The 19,091-nt window shown below is 41.8% G+C and overlaps 1 protein-coding gene across 8 annotated transcripts in view; it reads right to left on the bottom strand.

Moving 5' to 3' along the window:
• The window catches only part of auts2a (activator of transcription and developmental regulator AUTS2 a), a 364,715-nt gene that overhangs the window by 141,372 nt on the left and 204,252 nt on the right, over nt 1–19,091 (bottom strand). The gene's annotated exons all lie outside the window — the stretch shown is intronic.

Raw genomic sequence — 19,091 nt, 5'->3', positions numbered from 1 at the left:
TTAAATGGCTGTTTATCAACTAACGCACACGCCGGCTGCTTAAACGTGACTAATTCTATGTATCTTTGCTGGCCCTGCTGTCACTGACAGTCACAATAAAGAGCAGACAGGGTCACAATCTGCGTAGTAACAAATCGATCGCTAATGGAAATTTATGCTCGCTGCTCCAATCTACAATTAACTAAAGCAAAAACCCTCCTCCAGACACGAGATTATGAAATAATTTTGACAAATGGAGGCTCGCTTCATAATGACCTTTTTTCCTTCCTCCACCACGAGCCGAGCCGCAGCCCTCATTATTTATGGGAGGTTTTAAAAAGCAGGTATAGGAGAATGAATGTGCGGCTGTCAGTGTGTGTAATGGGGCTAATAATGGTGTCCGGTGCGCCGCATAATGAACCCCACCCTCACAGAAGAGCTATCTCCCCCGCTCTCGCCGTTTGATGAGCACTGCATTCTTCAGCAGTCTCCTGCTTTAAACGCCTCCGTCTGCAAGTGGCAGTGTGGCCCACAGAAGCCAAGACACACGAGCCACGGCTAGCAAAGACATCTCTGGGAAATGACTGCTGCAGCTGCTTCAGCCATTTGTCTGCACCCTTATTTGCAGATACTTAACACTTACCACCAAAACTAACACAAATAGATGTCTTGACTGCTAAAAGTTAAGTGATTTAACAGGATTCGAGAGTGACTACTTCGTCCGATTTAACTATATTTTAATTTTAACGGCATGAAACAGCTCTGGGAAAACCTTTGCTGTCATTAAGTGCAGAACCCATAAATGTGGCTATGTACTGAATAATAAAATTTATGTTTGATTGCCTGGAATTGCCAAAGCAGTAAATCTGCACAGCAGTGCCTAGCTTGATTTGGGAGCTGAAGAAAACCATTTGACTTCACAGTTCAAGCTTGATGAAGTCCCTGGATGCTGCTGGTTAAGGACTTAAGCAGATGGCCAAATGCTTGGCGCGAGAAAAGAGCTGCTCTGAATATTTTTTGGCAAATCTACAGGCATATGGCAAAAGTTCATGCCAAATACTCTATTTCACACACACACACTAAAAGATACAGCCTGTGGGAAAGAAAAAGCATATTAGGAAAGAATAAGAGCGAGAGAGATGAGCGAATGACAGAACAAAGTCAAAAGTATTAGAAATATGACACAGTTTGCTGCATAGGCATCACCGGCCCCTCCAGCTCTCCTCAGACTTTAATAATCAGTGTCATGACAGCATTAAGGGGAGGAGATAAACAGGCATAGCTGCACAGTCTGAATGAGGGCTGGGCCACAGCTCGGATCCTTCAGTCTGAGACCAAAGGATTAGGCTTTGATGACATTTTGCAGTGCATGCACATTTAAGATCGCTTGGTATCAATTTGGTGCTAATAAAGACACAGAAGCGAAAATACAAAAACACCACAAAAGAGAAAATCAAATACAAAGCTGATAAACCCCGCCCAATATCACGCTTAGACAACTGAATCATACATTCAAGACTCTGGATAAGCCGCATGTATTTTTAAAACACAGACATGACAGCGAAGGAAAAAAATAGTTGGAGCTCTGTAACCACTGAAAGACAAAGGGTGAGTGGCAGCAGATGCAACATCAGTGGGAGGAAATCTCTCTCAAGGGTCTGACAGGAGGAGAGAGAGTATCAATCATCTACAGAAGCCACTTCCAACAATACAAACCTCCATCACTTTTATCCTGCGAGTGGTCCTGCTCCACCGTGTTACACGACGTGCATTTGTTTTGATCTGGGACACCAGCCTCAAACATCACAGCGCCGTCGACACAATATAGCCTTTTTGTAAGGTCTCGAAAATGTCACTGCCATAATAGATGACGTTGTTTTAATAAACATAGACTAAAACCCAATGATTGCTTGTCTAACAGAAAACAGGAAACTGTCATTCCTGTGCGTTTTCACCTGGCTCTTGTTTTCATATGCTACTGTCATATTTAACCCTCTCAAGGCAGGCGTTGCAGATTTGCAACAAGCTAACAACCTGATTACCCCACATACATATCTTATGAGTTTTTTTTACTCAGAAGTACCACTGCAGGTATTCTTTTGTGCATTAGCAACAAAAACATAATTTGAGCCTGAGAGGGTTAAAAGAAGAAGCGAAATAAAAACAGTAATGTGTCTTATTTTGAAAAACTGCAGGAAAAGCACCTGAATGAAGAATGTTTGCATCCCTGACATGAAAGTGAGGCCAAGGACGTCGTATCCCAAGCGTTAGATTGCTTTCACATCAGATGATTAGCTTCATCCATGCTAATTACAGTGAATGGAAACTAATTAAGAGGAACTACATGTCAGCTAATGAGGATTTGGGGCTGTGTCCATCTTATAGCACAATTTCCACTCCACTGCCCACCAGCTATTTCCAGTCTTCTTGAAAATATCTTCTCCAAATTGGCCCTTTTTATATCCGTACCAATCAGATAAACTGTAATTTGAACGTCAGTTGCAGCACTAATAGGACAAGCGATTAACACCTCAGTCAGAGGAACAACGCATGTGTCTGTTACAATGAATATCTAGAGAAAAGTTTTCATTAAAACTAGGAGAGCATCGATTCCAGGCAGCCTGTTCTGCAAAATCTCCCTTCAGTTCTCCCACTTTCCTCTGTGGCAGATCCTAATGATGTGCATACTGCTGGCGTGACGCTAATAAGCAGCTCTGGCTGGACAGAAAAACTCTCGGGGAAACAGCAATTACTTAGTTGGTGGTGATGGTGGCAGTTCCCACCAGATCCGCTGCCACCTGCCTCCACCTGACAGTACCTGCAGGTTGGAGGGGAGGTCATCCGGGGCAGGACCCCCCGACTCTAAACTGCTGAGCTGTTACATCTGGTTCCATCTGGCCTGATTGGGGCTTTTCTCACCCGAGCACACAGAAATGCAATTAGGGCAGGAGGACATGGGTAATGCTGGTTGCTGAGCAACAGTCAGGGAAAGCCAGGGACCCTTTCCGGAAACGACCGTCCCGCTGACCTCACTGACGAGACCAGAACATTAACCGAGACGTAACAGCGGCTACGGCGAGGACAAACACCGGCTCGTCCTAGAGGCAGCTGGTGAACTTGGTGCAGGGGAAGCCTTTGAAACACGGTGTCATCATGTGGCACATTAAAGCTAGCTTATTAGCGATGCTAATATGCAACTACAGCTCGACAAATTCCCTCTTCTAGATTAATCCCCATCTAATGCCATTAATCTGAAAGTAAGCATGCCGTTCCCCTTCAGCCAGAGCCGGTCCTTAACGCTTTCATTACAGGAGCAGTTGCTTAGCCAGCTGTAGGTTTAATTCCCAGGTATTTACCTCCTCATCTCGGTTCTCTTCGTCGGGATACCAAACACAACTCTGCAAATTCACTTTGCATTTTTAATAGATGAAAGGGGATAAGTGATGTCAATCACACGGAGCCACAAATGAAGTAGGCCACAGTGGCTTGTTTGAATACACACAATGTGCACGGAAACTCACACAAACAGGCGCATACCTAAGCTCTGCCTGGCTTCACCGGGGAGCTCAGGCTTGTAATTAGCCACACGAGCTGCAATCAGAGTCCAATGACAATACTTGTGCAATGGCTTGTTTTCCTAACCTCCGCAAGACCTCAGGCAGAGGTCCACTTACCCTGTCAGAACCAGCCCACCGCTGAAATCACAACACTGAAATCACTCCATTCCACTGCAGCGCCACTGATTAAATCTGCAGAGTGTAGAGTGCAATTTGCTAAATTACAAGTATTTTGCACATGTAAATATACTTTAATTACAGCAATTAAAGAAGATTATGGGAGATTGGCAGATGGGGAATGTAATGTTGTTTTAATTAGAGTTTGAATGCACTGTAACACAAACAGAATGTTAACCCCTCAGAACAGAATGGGCTGTTAGGCCCTGACAAATTGTATCCTGATGCAGCTTTTTCAAAGCTTATAATCACCTGCAGCTACAATGTGTGCGTAGCAGAAAAAGAGGCTGGCGAAAACAAAGAGAGAAAATCACGGCCGAGAGATGGAAAAAGTGAGCGGCACAGAGGAGGACGATGAACAACAGATGGAACATTCCTTGACCGTGCGTCGCAGCAAGCTGAATCAGGGTGACATTTAAAAATATTTTGACAAGAGTTAATACGGAATTAGAGGCAATTAGACAAGATTTAGACCCGGAGATCAATCACAGAAAATTAGAAACAGCTCACACGCTTGGATACGGAGGACCCTGGAAATTAAGGCTAACAGAGGATCTTGGAGCAACATGAAAGCTTAGTGCAAAAGAGGAGAATCAACTAAGCTGATGGGGAGGAAAAAATCCAGACCACAAGTAAACGGATACAAGGATCAAAAGGCTTTAATGGAATTACCATAGATTAAAAGGTAGGCCAGTATAATGCAGTTATAATGCAAAAAAGACAAAAAGTTACAGATGATTTCAAAAACAAACCTTCAGGTGACGGCGCTGAGGTGTTTGTGCATCTCACGCTGAGGGATTTTGGGGTCGTGCACTGTGGATCCAGGAAAAATCCCCTCGCTGGATCTATATAGCTGTGCAGCAACATTTAATACATTCCAGTCAATAGCCTATTAGAAATTCTAATTGAAAGTTCAATGGCCTTACGTTAGAGCTTGCAATAAAGATTGCCTTTGGAAAGACATTTAAAGGCTTAATCTCTTTATCATCCAGTATTTGGAAACCTAACTTTGTTCTTGTTAGACAGATCAATTGCATTAATTTACAAAATGGGAGAAAATGTCACCCTTTATCCTTTAAATCCCAGCTGGGTGAAGAAGGCAAATTAAAGAGGGGCAGCACTGCTTTTCCCCTATAGCGGGAGAAATAGGTGTCATAGCAGACTTGACCTACAAATTTTAATTAACACATGAAATATTCAGCCTCCGAGATGAAGCGTGTCACACAGAGCAAGCGAGGTCTTTGCCAAGTTAACTCTTTCATGACCAGCTTGAGTTTTCAACACACACACACACACACACACACACACACACACACACACACACAGTAGTGGCATTGCCAGCTAACACTTAATTGTACCTACTATTGTTGGCAACTTCAGTGGATTAATAAAGTTAATTATTCCTCTTGTATTAAACCATCTGTTATTCCGTTGTGTTTAAGCTTAATGCAGAAGAATAAATGAATATTTATACATTTAAAACTATAGTGCAATATTAGTAATATTTTTCTTTAATCGGCCCACTAATCAGATTTTTGTCCGATTTTCAGGATTCTTTCTTCACATCACCACAACACGTTTTCATAATAATTATAAAATTACATAATATTGGGCTGGCCCCTCTTTTGCTGACCCATCGAGGCATGGACTGCACCAGACCCCTGAAGCTGTGCTGTGGTGACTGCACCAACATGTTAGCAACGAGGCCTCCATGGATCAGACGTCCTGATGTTGGACACCTCAAACTATTCCTGAACCATTTCTGCCATTTGGTGCAATACCCCGGGTCTGCAACAATGCTTAGGTAGGTGGTACGTGTCAAAATAACATCCACAGCACTGGCTTGCCTTCTTCCCATCGTGCATCCTGGTGCCAGGTGATCCCCAATTTGATCTACAGTAGCTTCTCTGCTGTCTCGAACTATGCAGGCCACCCTTCAATGACCCTGTTGCTGGTTCACTGTTCCTTCCTTGGACCAGTTTTGATAGACACTGACCACTGCAGACTGGGAACAGCCCACAAGAGCTGCATTTTTGGAGATGCTCTGACCCAGACATCTCTCCATCACAGTCTGGCCCCATGTCAAACTTACGCTTGCCCATTGTTCCCACTTCTAGCACCTCAACAAAATGTTGACTTGCTCCCTAATATCACCCACCCACTAACAGGTGCCATAATGATTGTCTAAAAATGTCTTAGGGGAAGAAAACGTTGGGATATGTCACGTCTCTGTGCCTTTCTAGATTTTCTTCCATCTTCACACTCAAGTCCAGTCCATTTTGTCTGAACCCTACCCCAATGCATAATTAGTATTTGCAATATTAAATGTCATTGCAGATTTTTGGAGAGCTGTTCTCTGAAAGGCTGTTTCAGTTTTATTATCCTGTCCTGACACTGGCCATTTTTTTGTTTAGCTGCCCTTTAAAGAGTGCCAGAAATCACCCCGGAGTGCTCGGCACCATTTAAACCTTGAACTCCTGCATTGTTTTTCAGGACAGTGCGTTACCTTGACTTTCATTTCAAAGACATAATAGCTTTTAACAGTTCGCTGCACCTCCATTGTGAGGTTCTTGTTCTGTATGTGCATCAGGGACAGCTCCATGGTTAGCCGGTAATGATTAATCAAACGCCGGTGAGGGACACGGCTCTGTGGAAGTGGTCTAACCTGTTTGTGTGTCTGTGTGTGTGTGTCTGCTGTATCTATGTCAAAATGCTTGCGTGCACAGGGACCTTTCCATTGTTGACTTGTAAAAGACTAATATCAATTCTACATCCTGGCTCAGAATTATGGAACGATATTTCTGGCACTGCTGACAGTTATTACTTTGGAAATAAAGAAAGAAACAAACCGGTGTTAACAATAAACTGCATGGTAAACATCTTCCATTGTAGAGTTTTACTGTGCCCACTAGGGCATGTATGCAATCTAGTGAGACATGTGAAAGCCTTGTCTGGGATTTTACCATGTATCCCTGTGAACTATAAAAAGAGAGAAGCCAAGTGTCACATTTGGCTTGCTTTAAGAGTCACTCTAGTGATCAGAGCCACTGAATGAAGCATAACTCATGTAGAAATGGATACATTTGCCAGCACCAACCGGGAAGCAAATCAAACCTTCGCTCCTGTTCCAGTTCTCACGCTTTCTCCAAAATTAAAGTCACGTGGGCCTCTTCAGAGCGCCCTGGTCATCTGTGAGGAGCTCCCACCAGGGTGCCCTCTCTGAAGCCTTCAGCTCGCTTTCTTCATCCTTTTCTTTCTGGTATGACCATGTGAGGAATGACGGGCCGATCGCAGGGCACGACAAAATAGCCATTCAGCAGTCGGTGGGTTAAAGAAACGTTAACATCCCGAGTCTTTAAATTGTCATATAAGTCAGCAGCTTTCAGACAAATTGAACGAAATCGAAGCTTTCAGGGGCCCCAGTGAGGCAGCATTTCTGTTCTGGGCACAAAGGGAGCCCCTGCTAGAAAGAGTCTGAATGGCTGCATTATCCCTTTGGTGCCTGCCCAGTCCAAAGGCTCATTTCACACCGACCACCACCTACTATTAGCTTTCTTATAGTTCTTATGGGAGGATGATAATCGATTCCACACTTCTAACAAAAACCTAAAAAGGCGTGGCAGTTCTTATTAATCACAAAAAGCCATCAAACTCGTCATCCTCGGCTCCAATTTCTTATGATCGACAACCGTTACACAAGTTTTCTTTGCGAGCAGGAGACAGAAATGTGAGCAACCACAGGGTTGATTCGTAGGTAGTCTATTCACAACAGATGAGGAATTGTATGTTTGATATGTAAGCATGTACCGAGAACCAAAGGGCAGTAGAAAGCTGAATAAGTCACCAAATACACCAATCAGCTGTGATCACCTGCCTAACATTGTGTTGGCCACCTTTTGCCTCCAAAGCAGCCCTGCCCATCGCGGCGTGGACACCACCAGACTCTAAGACTGCTACAAACCATTATTCTGATAGTCGACTAATCAGATCATCATCCATTGGACGTAAAACTACAGCTTATTGCACCAGCAGCATCTGCTCTTATATAACTATCATTAGCTTACAGCTTTAAGTGTTTAAGGTCTGTGCTAACTAAAGATAAAGACAAGATGATAGTTTATTAAATTTTAATGAAATTTGCAGATTGTTTCAGTGAAGTTTAATAAACTCCTTGCTATCTAAAATATAACAGGACACCAGAGTAAACTCTCGAGCATCTCACACTTCTGATAATCAGCTGTCTGCTTGACGTTTATTCAGCTGTGTAAAAACTATAACTTTAATCTCAGCCAAACCGATTTACTCAGGATAAAATAAAACACTGAAAAAGAACAAACAATAACATGTTTAAATTATCTGAGTGACTTATATATCAAGTTTATCCTGAGTAGCCAAAGATCGCGGGCTTGTTTGAAACCGGGATTGGCTGAGCCACAATTCTGCAGTGCTGCCACCTTCTGTGTCAGTCTGTTATTACACTCTTAAATCCTACTGCTTATTCCTGCGTTTTTCGGGATCTTACAAAGCTTTAAACGATGCGTCGACTATTAAATTAGTCACACAATGCACAATGACATAGACACAGGCTGTTTCAAAATAAAACAGGAAACACTGAGAACATACAATAGTCAAAGAATAAAACTAAAATACACAAAACACTGTGAGTACCGTGTCACACTGAGACAAGCAGACGATATTTTATGGCGACCAGCCAAATTAAGAAAGGTATTAATTCAACTAACTAGCGCATCAGGTAAATGAGGGTTTCGGTGTGACATACTGTGGCTACGAGCTGATAATCTTCCTGGTTCAGCAACACCATGACTGCTTAATGTTTCACAAAGATGCAGATAAAATGTTAAAACTGTATAAATCAGCACAGTTTAACATTTTGGACAATAAAGGCAAAAAAGGGTTTGAAAACCCCCCAACATTGTGAAAGCATTGATATTTCTCAGGTGTGTATAAAGCACAAATACAAACAAATGCACTCTGTTTAAATTAAGCCGCCCCCTCCATTCTCACAACCGAGTACTCTCCGTGTCCATGATATAATTGCAGAAATTTATCTACAGTAAGCTTCAAGTCTAAACCTGCTCGTGGCTGAATTTACCCATGAGGCTTATGACGTCTGAAATTATTCTTTTCCTAACTCAAGTTGATTTCCTGGTCTTAACAAGGGGCCCTTCATGGCTTTTTAATGTGATTATGCTGCTGTATGTAGCATGCTGGACCTCTCTTCCACCCACAGTCCTCCCATCAGACACCAGCTAATTGAATCCCTGGCTAAATTAAAAAAAATTAGTCATGTGTGTAATGGAAATGATTTATCATGTCCACTTAACCAAAACGGATTTTAAAAGCATTAAGCATCTCTAGTTAACTGAAGCTTGTTTTTAGGCACTTACTACTGCTCTCCTTGGAAAAGATACGCATATTGAAAATGATGACACTGAGCGAAGGCCGTGATAAATACGGCATGGAAACATCTCGCAGGCACAGAACAGAAATAAAGGGTTCACTAAGACGAATAAACATACATCATGTGCTTCGTGGCTGTGGCAAAACATTTAAGGGCTGTCATGGTCAATATTGAGATCTCAATTCTTTTGAAATTTTACGGGCTAGCTCAAAATCAGCAGCGTGGCAAAATAAATCCACAGCATCTCCAAGCTTGTTCTGCCCAGGAGGCAGGCTGTTCATGCAAATCAGCCTCACCGTGACAGCAACGCTCAGACGTGAACATGGGATGAAAGGTAGTCCTTATCTAGCAGAATAAGGACTACCTTTGCTGCTACAACTACACATGTTTCTTTTCCAAATATTTATTTATAAGTGACTTATGTATGTATGTATGTATATATATGTATATATTGTACTATTCTTAGTTAGCGTATTGTCTGTCTTGTCTTAATGTTGGTTTAAAATGGAGCACTGTAACAAAAAATAATTTCCCCCAGGGATCAATAAAGTATTCTGATTCTGATTCTGAAATCGCTCTCTGGCCGCCGGGCCGTGGGACCCACTTTCAACTTCAAACCGTAAAGATCAAGGTCCAGCCATAGGCCATGCACACACAGGCTGTTCTTTAGCTGTGGGGGACGGAGTGGAGAGTTTTCACCTGGCTGCTCCTCCTGACATTTTCAAGCTCAATACTGAGCCTGCATTCTCCTTCTCCAGGCTGACAGATAACCTCACGTCATAAGTCCGGTGAAGCTATTTTTAGCTATTTTAAAATGAACCTCTCACCTGGCCTGCTATGCTGCAAGTGCTACAGTGTTGACTCATTTCCCTTTAATATGTCTTTATCCCTTCAACTATTTCCGAGGCTGTAGCTCAGCAGAGAAGCATTATTCAGTGTAGGGCTGCCACGATTACGTCGACTATCAAAATCGTCGACGACTGATTTAATAGTCGACACGTCGTTTGAAGCTTTGTAAGATCACAAAAGACGCAGGAATAAGTAGCAGGATTTAAGAGTGTAATAACGGACTGAAACCGAAGATGGCAGCACTGCATGTACAAGGATGCCAGCTGCCGTTAAACCCCGAAGAAGAAGAAGCTGTGTCCCAGAATTCATAGCGCAGCCCAGCTCAGTTTCCAACAATGGCGGCAGCTAGTTAGTTTTAATATTACTCTTATTATTCTTTCTGGGTCACAAAATAAATGTTTAACATATTTTCAGGCGAGAATGTAGCTGTGTAAACCTCAAATATCTGCTCAGTTTATCAAGACACCGCATATTTTCAAAAGCGCTCCGACGTTTTCAGAGACGTCTGTTACCCACTAGCTCGATAGCTAGCCGGGGGCTAGGCTAACTAGAGCTGTGAGAACATCGGACTCCCGGCAAATCGCGTCTTTCGCTGCTCAGGTTAAACATGTAATATAAGTCACTTAGATAACTTAAAAATGTTATTGTTTGGCCTTTTTTCAGTGTTTTATTTTATCCTGAGTAAATCGGTTTGGCTGAGATTAAAGTTTTTACACAGCTGAATAAACGTCAAGCAGACAGCTGATTATCAGAAGTGTGAGATGCTCGAGAGTTTACTCCGGTGTCCTGTTATATTTTAGATAGCAAGGAGTTTATTAAACTTCACTGAAACAATCTGCAAATTTCATTAAAATTTAATAAACTATCATCTTTTCTTTATTTTTAGTTAGCACAGACCTTAAACACTTAAAGCTGTAAGCTAATGATAGTTATATAAGAGCAGATGCTGCTGGTGCCCTAATTCAGTGACCCTCAAGAATCAGAGAGCTAAAGAAGTCGACCTCACATCCAGCTCAATTCACCCAAATAAAAGATTTTTTTTAAATCCATGCAGTGGGCCACACTGTGGGAAAAGGTACTAGCAAACGACTAAAAGGGCGAGTGTCTGTCAATATAACAAGACCCTGCACCAGCAAAACAATTTGATGTCTCTATCCAAAACCCTACATCTTACACTCACACACTGTGAATGAGCTGAACTGTGTTGGTCTATATGTGTGCGAGCACATGCTGGGTTGATTCTCCAGCCGTGCTGCATTAGAGCAGCGATCACACAAACAGACATCTGTACTCCCGAGGGAGTCTGCAATCAGCCTGTGCAGGACTGCCTCTGTCCTTCAACAGGCAATTAACACTGAGTCCATTATAGCTCCCAGGGGAGCTACTGGCCAGGGAGGCCAGGAGAGGCATCATCTGAAAGGTCAGTGCCTGGAGAGGAAACAGGAGGGGCAGGGTATGATGGAAGCTCAAGGATGGAAGTGGGGGAAGACAGGGAGGAGGGCGTGAGCTGCCTCAGACCAAATGGAGTGTAAAGCAGGAGCTATTTGTCACCCGCAGGCTATTCACTTGGGAAGGCTGCAGTATTTTCCACTGGACAGGAGTATGCGTCAGCAACAAGAGATATAAATTAGGAAAACCACTGAGCCTCACGGTCTAATAGTAGCCTTTCATGCATCTCGGGGCACAGTAGGTCCACTCCAAGTTCGACAATCAGATCAGGGATGTTTTCCCACAGGTCGGATCCGTCACATCTCATAAATGTTTCAAGGCCTCTTCCTCCTGTTTCCTTTTGATTCAAGTGTAAGCTGAGGACAATTTCCTCACGTTATGCAATGGAATACCTGGTTCCTCTGCAGGGAGTTGACACACAGTGTGGGATCACCAATAACCGGCATGTTTCTGGTGTGTCACTAGCTCTGACTTTTGTGCAATTAACAGCATTCCAGTTCTTTTCCAATAAGCACAAAGCAGCAGACAGGATGGGATAAGACAAACTCTGTGATTTCGTTTGGTGTTTTCATTAGAAAGACTGAATGAAAAAAGAGGAATGCAGACCGCAGCATAAAGACTTGGATATGCTACAACGAGGAGCTTAACTACTTCACCGTCAGGGCACCAGGGAAAATCCATTCTTGGCAGCGGAGACTGCTGCTGCTAAGCCTGCGTTTCAAAATGCGAATCTGTACTTAGTCTTTGAAACTCCCAAGAGCTGATCATTAAGCAGGTCATTGAATCACAAGTTGTGAAGCTTGGAAAGGAAAAGAGTGCATGCGAAAAAGGAAGCGAGTTAAATTTGATAGGAGTCGATGTTATCGCACGTTCACTTGGTGAAGAGATGCAATTATTCATCGTCTTCATACGCCCTCGGAAGGCTTTTGAAATGTTCGACATGTTTCCTTGGGGAATCTCGAGGAGTTGACAACATCATCCTCTGAATGCTGCCATTGGCTGTGACATTGATTTTGAGTTCAGTGTTATTTAATAAAGACACTCTTACACAGCGATGAGATTTTAATCTGGTCAAGTCTTTCGCTGCTACATAAAACAGACATGCTGTCAGTAAAGAGCAGGCTCCATCAATACATAGAATCATTTACATGCTATATTAATACAGTGATTCAGAAAACAGTGAAATCTAAAAGGAAAGGTCAACTGTGCACCTGCTGAGAGACAAAAATGGTATTATTTACACGTTTTTTTCCAGGATAGCTCTGGTCATATTTCAGTTGTTAAAGTGGGTTCAATACTGCTCACACGGCTTTGAAAACAGCCTTGGGTAGAGCCTAGGGCTGTGCAGATGTAAGAGAGGAAGAGTCAAAGGTGATGTTTTGGGGAAACAAGGTGAAAGTCATAAGCTGAAGGCTTGTGGAAAGGAAACGTTTCAGTACGAACGCACGCTGAACATCAACAGAAAGTTCTCAAATCGTTTAAAAAGATGGAAGGTGCCAGCGAAGGAGACATCAAAGGAAAACTATTTTGTCTGCCTTTTAAACTTTCCAAGCCTTCAGCTGGAATCCTCCAGAACACATGACGAGTAACACTTCCAGGAAACGTGAAAACAACAGCTTTGACGACTTAATACTGAGCAGAGCCGAGCCTGCTGAATGAACTGGTTTCTGTGCAGCCTCGAGCTTTAACTCTGAGACTCTTTGAGTTTTCAGAAAAGCATGATTCAAACTCCAAAGCTCTGTCAGTCAAATAAGTAGCACCTGCTCTTACTCCTGACTGTATGCTAAGGAATATATTTCTTATCTAAAACATAACCCTGGTCTAAGTGAAGTTTAGGGATTTAACGTACATTTGAGAAAATTAAATAAAAAAATAGCAGTACTCAGTATTAGCAACATACAGTGAGGAGATTCGATTGATTCCCTGTTGAACTTACAAAGAAATCAACAGTCTCTAATTTTCATATTACTTTAATTTGAATGAAGAAAAACAGAAAACAAACCAAAAATCCAGAAAAGTTGTTACATTAAAATTAGAAATTGATTTGCATGTCATTGAGTGAAATCAGCATTTGAATTCTGGCTACCACAGACTGACTGTGTGTGCCCATAGATTACAGTAAAGCAATCACAGATATTCTGGATCCAACTCATAATGTGTATAAAGCACATTTGTCCACAGACTCCATGATATTCAGGGCGACACCAAAGAGCTTACAAAGGTCATACGTCTGTAGACCTGCACACGGCTGGAACGGGCTACACGAGCATCAAGAAGAAGCTTGGTGACAACGTCGGAGCAGCTGTTCAGAAATGAAAGAAATACAAAATGACCATCAGTCGCCTTCAGTCTGGAGCTGCATGTAAGATTTGCCTCACAGGGTGAAGATGATTTCATAAAACTACCCAGGAGGAGCTCGTCAATGACTTGAGGGAGGTTAGGACCACAGTCACCACCAGCACTGGTAGCACACCAATCGATTTAAATCTTGCAGCAGTAGGCAAGGCAAGGCAAATTTATTTGTATAGCACAATTCAACAACAAGGTGATTCAAAGTGCTTTACAGAGACATTAGAAACAAAAACAAATAAAAAGCATGATTTAAAATTGATTAAAACAAGCAAACAAACAAACTAACTAAACACACACATTCACACCTGTTCGCGCGATCTGAACCCTTATTGTAAGGGGAGCTACCAGTCCTTCTGTGGACGAGCTACTTTCTATTTTAAATTCCCTGAATTTAAAAAGTAGCTTAAAACTGTCGGTGAAAATACAAATGATTCAGAGGGTTTGAGCAAAAGTGCTGATGGAACCAAAATCAAGCTCTCTGCCGTCAACTCGACCCACCGTGTTTGGAGGAAGAGAAAGTATGAACTAAAGAACACCACCCACACATACAAGAACCATTATGGTTTGGGGTCACAGGACAACTTAAAATAATAGATGAGAACCTCCTTTATTCAGCCAGAACACTAGATGTGTTGTGGATAACTCTTCCAGCATGACAATGACTAAAAACGTACCACCAAGGCAACAAAGGAGTGGCTAAAGAAGCAAATTTAGGTCATGGAGCGGCCTAGCCAGTCTCCAGAAAATCTGTGGAGGGAACTGAAGCTTTGAGTTGCCAAGCAGCAGCCAAGAAACCATAATCCCCCCTGAGATGTGTGCAAACCTGGTGACCAACTACAAGAAACTTCTTACCGCTGTGCTTGCTAACAAGGGTTTCACCACCAAGTACTAAGTCACGTTGTGCTTGGGGCTCATTTTACTCAACGGCATGAAAATCAATTTAGAATTTTTATGTAATGTGTTGTTTTTCTGGATTTTTGGTTGACATCCTGCCTGATGCTCCATCAAAAAGACTGTAGATTTCTTGTAAGTGAGCAAACGTACAAATTCAAATAATTAATTCCCTCATTTCTTTATTTTAGCATAAACAAAAAAACAAACTTAAAGCTAAAACCTGTGCAGGACTACAGTGTGATCCCAGCAGGGAGGCTGCTTTACTGTTGCACAATAAAATCAGTGTAAGACAAACCCTCGATTTTTTACCGTCACGGACGCAGTAAGCCTGAACTCAATTCAATGTGCTCTATTAGGATAGAGGACTTTAATATATGATGGTCTGACCATTCAATGCTGTTTGTGCGAGGAGGAGGATTTTTGGATTTAACAAGAAGCCAATGAAGAGAAGCTACTGCGCTAAAACTGCAATTTCTGTCTGGTCCTTGGCAGGATTGTGGCTGCACCAACAGAAGGATTCTCAGGAGCTTTTAGAACAGTCTGATACGAGTTACAATAGTCCATCCTACTGTAGAAGCAAAAACATTAATAAAAATGCACCAACAGTTCAACACAGGATGTTTCGAATTCTGGAAATGCTGCACAAATAAGCAGTCCTAGATATGTGTTCAATGTGCCAGTTAAAGTCTCCAAGGCTCCTCACAGGAGGCCAAGGTAATGCCATCCTGGGTGTCCGGTTGGACGCACTGTTTCTGAGATTTGCAGGGCAGTAACGCTATTTTTGTCTGAAAATACATGTGGCCACAAATCTACTGTGAGGAGATCACGAGTAATGTTCAGTGCTGCAAGAAACAGCTCAACAAAACTAAGATGCTGTAACACTCATGTATAACTGGCTAAAACATCTGGATCACGCTAACATCACCTCTGATACGCAGCTTTATATCTAATAAGGAAACATTAATTAGTAGCGAAACTTGCTGGAATAATAGGTTAAGGCTAACTCAGCAGTTACTGCTGATCTTTGACCTGTGACATCAGAACATGTGGCTGTTTTTTCTTTACATGACAGATTTCTACACCATCATTTATGTTTTTGATTTCTGCCCTTGACGATTGTTTACAAAGAATTCTTTGGATGTTGTTAAGTGTTAAATTTTGTATTCCTGATAATAAAAATCAAATTCTTTGCAATTTTACATTAAGAAACATGGTTACAACTCGTGGTTGTTAAGCTGTTAAACTTGAGTGGTGCTTCAACAGCGGTCGGCTCTGTCTTTACCTCTGACACACTTTTATTATGCTTGCTTATAATACATGTTAATGCAGTTGTGAGACGACGCTGGCGTCAAATTCAAGAGAACCACTTTTTTTTTGAAAAACAACTTTTCAGTTGTTGTTTTGCACCACTGTCAATTAGATATGAATTTTACACAATTTACAAATCCCTGCTTCTATTCTATAAACATTTTACACAGAATATCAACATTTGTGCATCTACAAAACTAAAACTCCTTGTGTGCAGTTTGTGCAGTCAAAATATAGCACACTGGCTGCATCAGTAGACCCTGTATCAAATGTCTCCTCATCCAAATATGTAACTTCCTACGACACATATACTGTATAGTACACATCAATTTGCAACCATAACACATCATCTACGTACTGAATGGTTTAAGCAGTCAGGATGCAGACCAGATGTTCTTGAGCCTGATGTTTTTAACTGTAACGGTTATAACAAACATCTGGCACAGCAACAAAAACAGCCGATCCACTATAGCTGTTTATGTTTATTGCAAAGCTGTGTTTACAGCAGTGTGATAAAACTTTACTCTTCAAATAAATACAAAGGCCCTGAAAAAGTTTTATTGCACAGCAATGGCCTGTTTATTCAGCTATTACAGTGAGGAGCTAAGTTTCTGTATCTGATGTTGCTGCAGAGATTTAACTCCTGAAAGCTGACAGCAGCTGCAGCTTCTACATTAAAGTAAGTAAAGTAAAGTAAAATTGTACTTATATAGCACCTTTCAAGATAAAATCACAAAGTGCTTTACAGAGGCAGAAAACAGACATTAAAATCTAAAACAAAACAAAATCAACCAAAAGCGAGTTTAAACTGCTTTTTAAAAGACATGACTGAGTCCACAGATCTCAAACTCAAAGGGAGCGAGTTCCAGAGTCTGGGAGCCGCTGATACAAACGCTCTGTCACCTTCTGTTTTTAACCTTGTATGCTGGACAACCAGCAACCCCTGGTCACAAGACCTCAGGGACCTGCTGGGGTGATGAGAAAGAAGAAGATCACTTAAGTAAGTTGGAGCTACACCGTGCAGGGCCCTATAAGTCATGATTATGATCTTAAATTGGACCCTGAACTTGACAGGGAGCCAATGCAGCTGAATCAGCAGGGGAGTGGCATGGGAGCATTTGTGATGCTTTGTCAGAAGCCTGGCAGCAGCATTCTAAACACCCTGCAGTCGTTCCAGGGAGGCAGTACTCAAGCAAGTAAACAAGGAATTACAATAATCTAAGCGAGATGAAACAAAAGCACGAATAATCATTTCCAATTCAGAACGTGACACAATGGGACTCAGCGATATTTCTTAAATGGTAAAAACAAGAGCGAACCAAAGATTTAACGTGTGTGTCCAGCGTCAGAGCTGGGTCAAGTGTAACACCAAGTTTCCCAATGGAGGGTTTAATATAAGAAGCAAGAGGGCCTCGATTTTTAACCACGAGGGGAACAAACTTCTCAGGAGCAAAGACAATGACTTCCGTTTTATCAGCATTTAGTTGAAGGTAATTACCAGCCAGCCGATCTCTAACAGAATCTAAGCAGGACTGCAGGATTTGGAGCTTAGAAACATCAGAGATATATAGCTGAATATCATCTGCATAACAATGATATGAAATATCAGAGTAAGAGCTAAGAAGTTGCAGAAGAGGGAGTAAATACAACAAAAACAATAATGGTCCCAAGACAGAGCCCTGAGGCACCCCATAGGCGAGAGAGCTGACGGAGGATCTGAACTTAGAGGAAGCCACAGAGAAAGATCGAGTTGACAAATAGGATTTAAACCGACACCCGATACGCCCACCCAGTGGTTTAATCTAACAAAATAAGATGATCAACACATTACAGTCCAAGACGTTTTCTACAAATCAAGCAGTTCATGTTTTCCCAGACTGACGAGCATTTTAACAAACCGAATGTAGCAGGAAGCTCTGCATGGACAGTTTACAAGGTTGTGCTCCTCATGCTGATAAACTATAAATGCTGAGGCAAAAACCACCAACATGCTTCATTATTTTGTAACTGAAATCATTCTGACTGTATAACAGTAATGCATGCTGATACACACCTGCTTTAAAATCAACTTAAAGTATTTGCCTCCTTGATTTCTTACTTTTCTGCACATTTGTCACACACATTTCACATCATCCAAAAATTCTAATACAATCAAAAAGTAAATACAAAACAACAACAACACAGACTTTAAATGATGACTTCATTTATTAAGGGGAACAAAGCTTTACAAACCTGATTAACAACATGTTTTGGAAAGCTTGGTTTCATTTGCCACCCCAGGACCGATCACAGCCAGACTTAACTCGCTTAATAAATGGGGGAAATAATTAGTTGATCTCTTGCTCAATTTGTTAGTCTCTAATTTTTTATGGTAGTTTCAGTTTAAAGGAGAGAGACAAGAAAAAAATCACGTTACATAAAAGTTATAAAGAACCTTAATGTTCCTCCATCCAACTTAAGACGGTGCCTTCCTGAGCAGGGGGATCTTGCAAGCAGATTAGTATCCAATTACAGATCAGTGAGCTCTGTAATTGATTGATTGATTGATTGACTGATTGCAAACTGTGTGCTGGGTTCTCAGGGATTATTTTGCCTACATTCACTTAAAGTTGAATGTCCCTGAGTTTGTATGGTCTGTGATTGTCATGTCCCAGTGTGAATGCAGCTTTGCTTTAGTGAACACACGGTTTATAAGCCTTTAGATAAATGCACTTAACTCCATTAACAGAGCTGACCTCAATGAAACCTCAATTGTAAGATTAATTTTAAGGTTGCAATTCTCTTTTAATGCCTGTCTAATGCCCGACTGCTAAGAAGTCTATCCGTGCCAAACACATCTGCTGGCAATTTCAATACACCACCTACACACTGAGCTCACATGTTAATAACCCCCATTTGACCCTGTAAAGGGCAATGTTTGCTGTGAGCAAGTCCAGCTGCTTTAATCCATGTACTGCTTTGTTAGGAACCTGAAAGCACTGAGATAATTGCTGGAAAAGCTTTGATCGGACGGATTTAAGTAATTAAACAAATGTTCCCGGCTGGAACTTTATAACCCGCCGCCCACTCAACACATTTTGACCTAGGAGGAAGTCATAAAAGCA

This window comes from Rhamphochromis sp. 'chilingali', assembly GCF_963969265.1.
Source record: "Rhamphochromis sp. 'chilingali' genome assembly, chromosome: 19".
Classification (NCBI taxonomy): domain Eukaryota; kingdom Metazoa; phylum Chordata; class Actinopteri; order Cichliformes; family Cichlidae; genus Rhamphochromis; species Rhamphochromis sp. 'chilingali'.
Note: the sequence above shows the minus strand (reverse complement) of the source record. Positions and strands in the feature narration are given on the sequence as shown.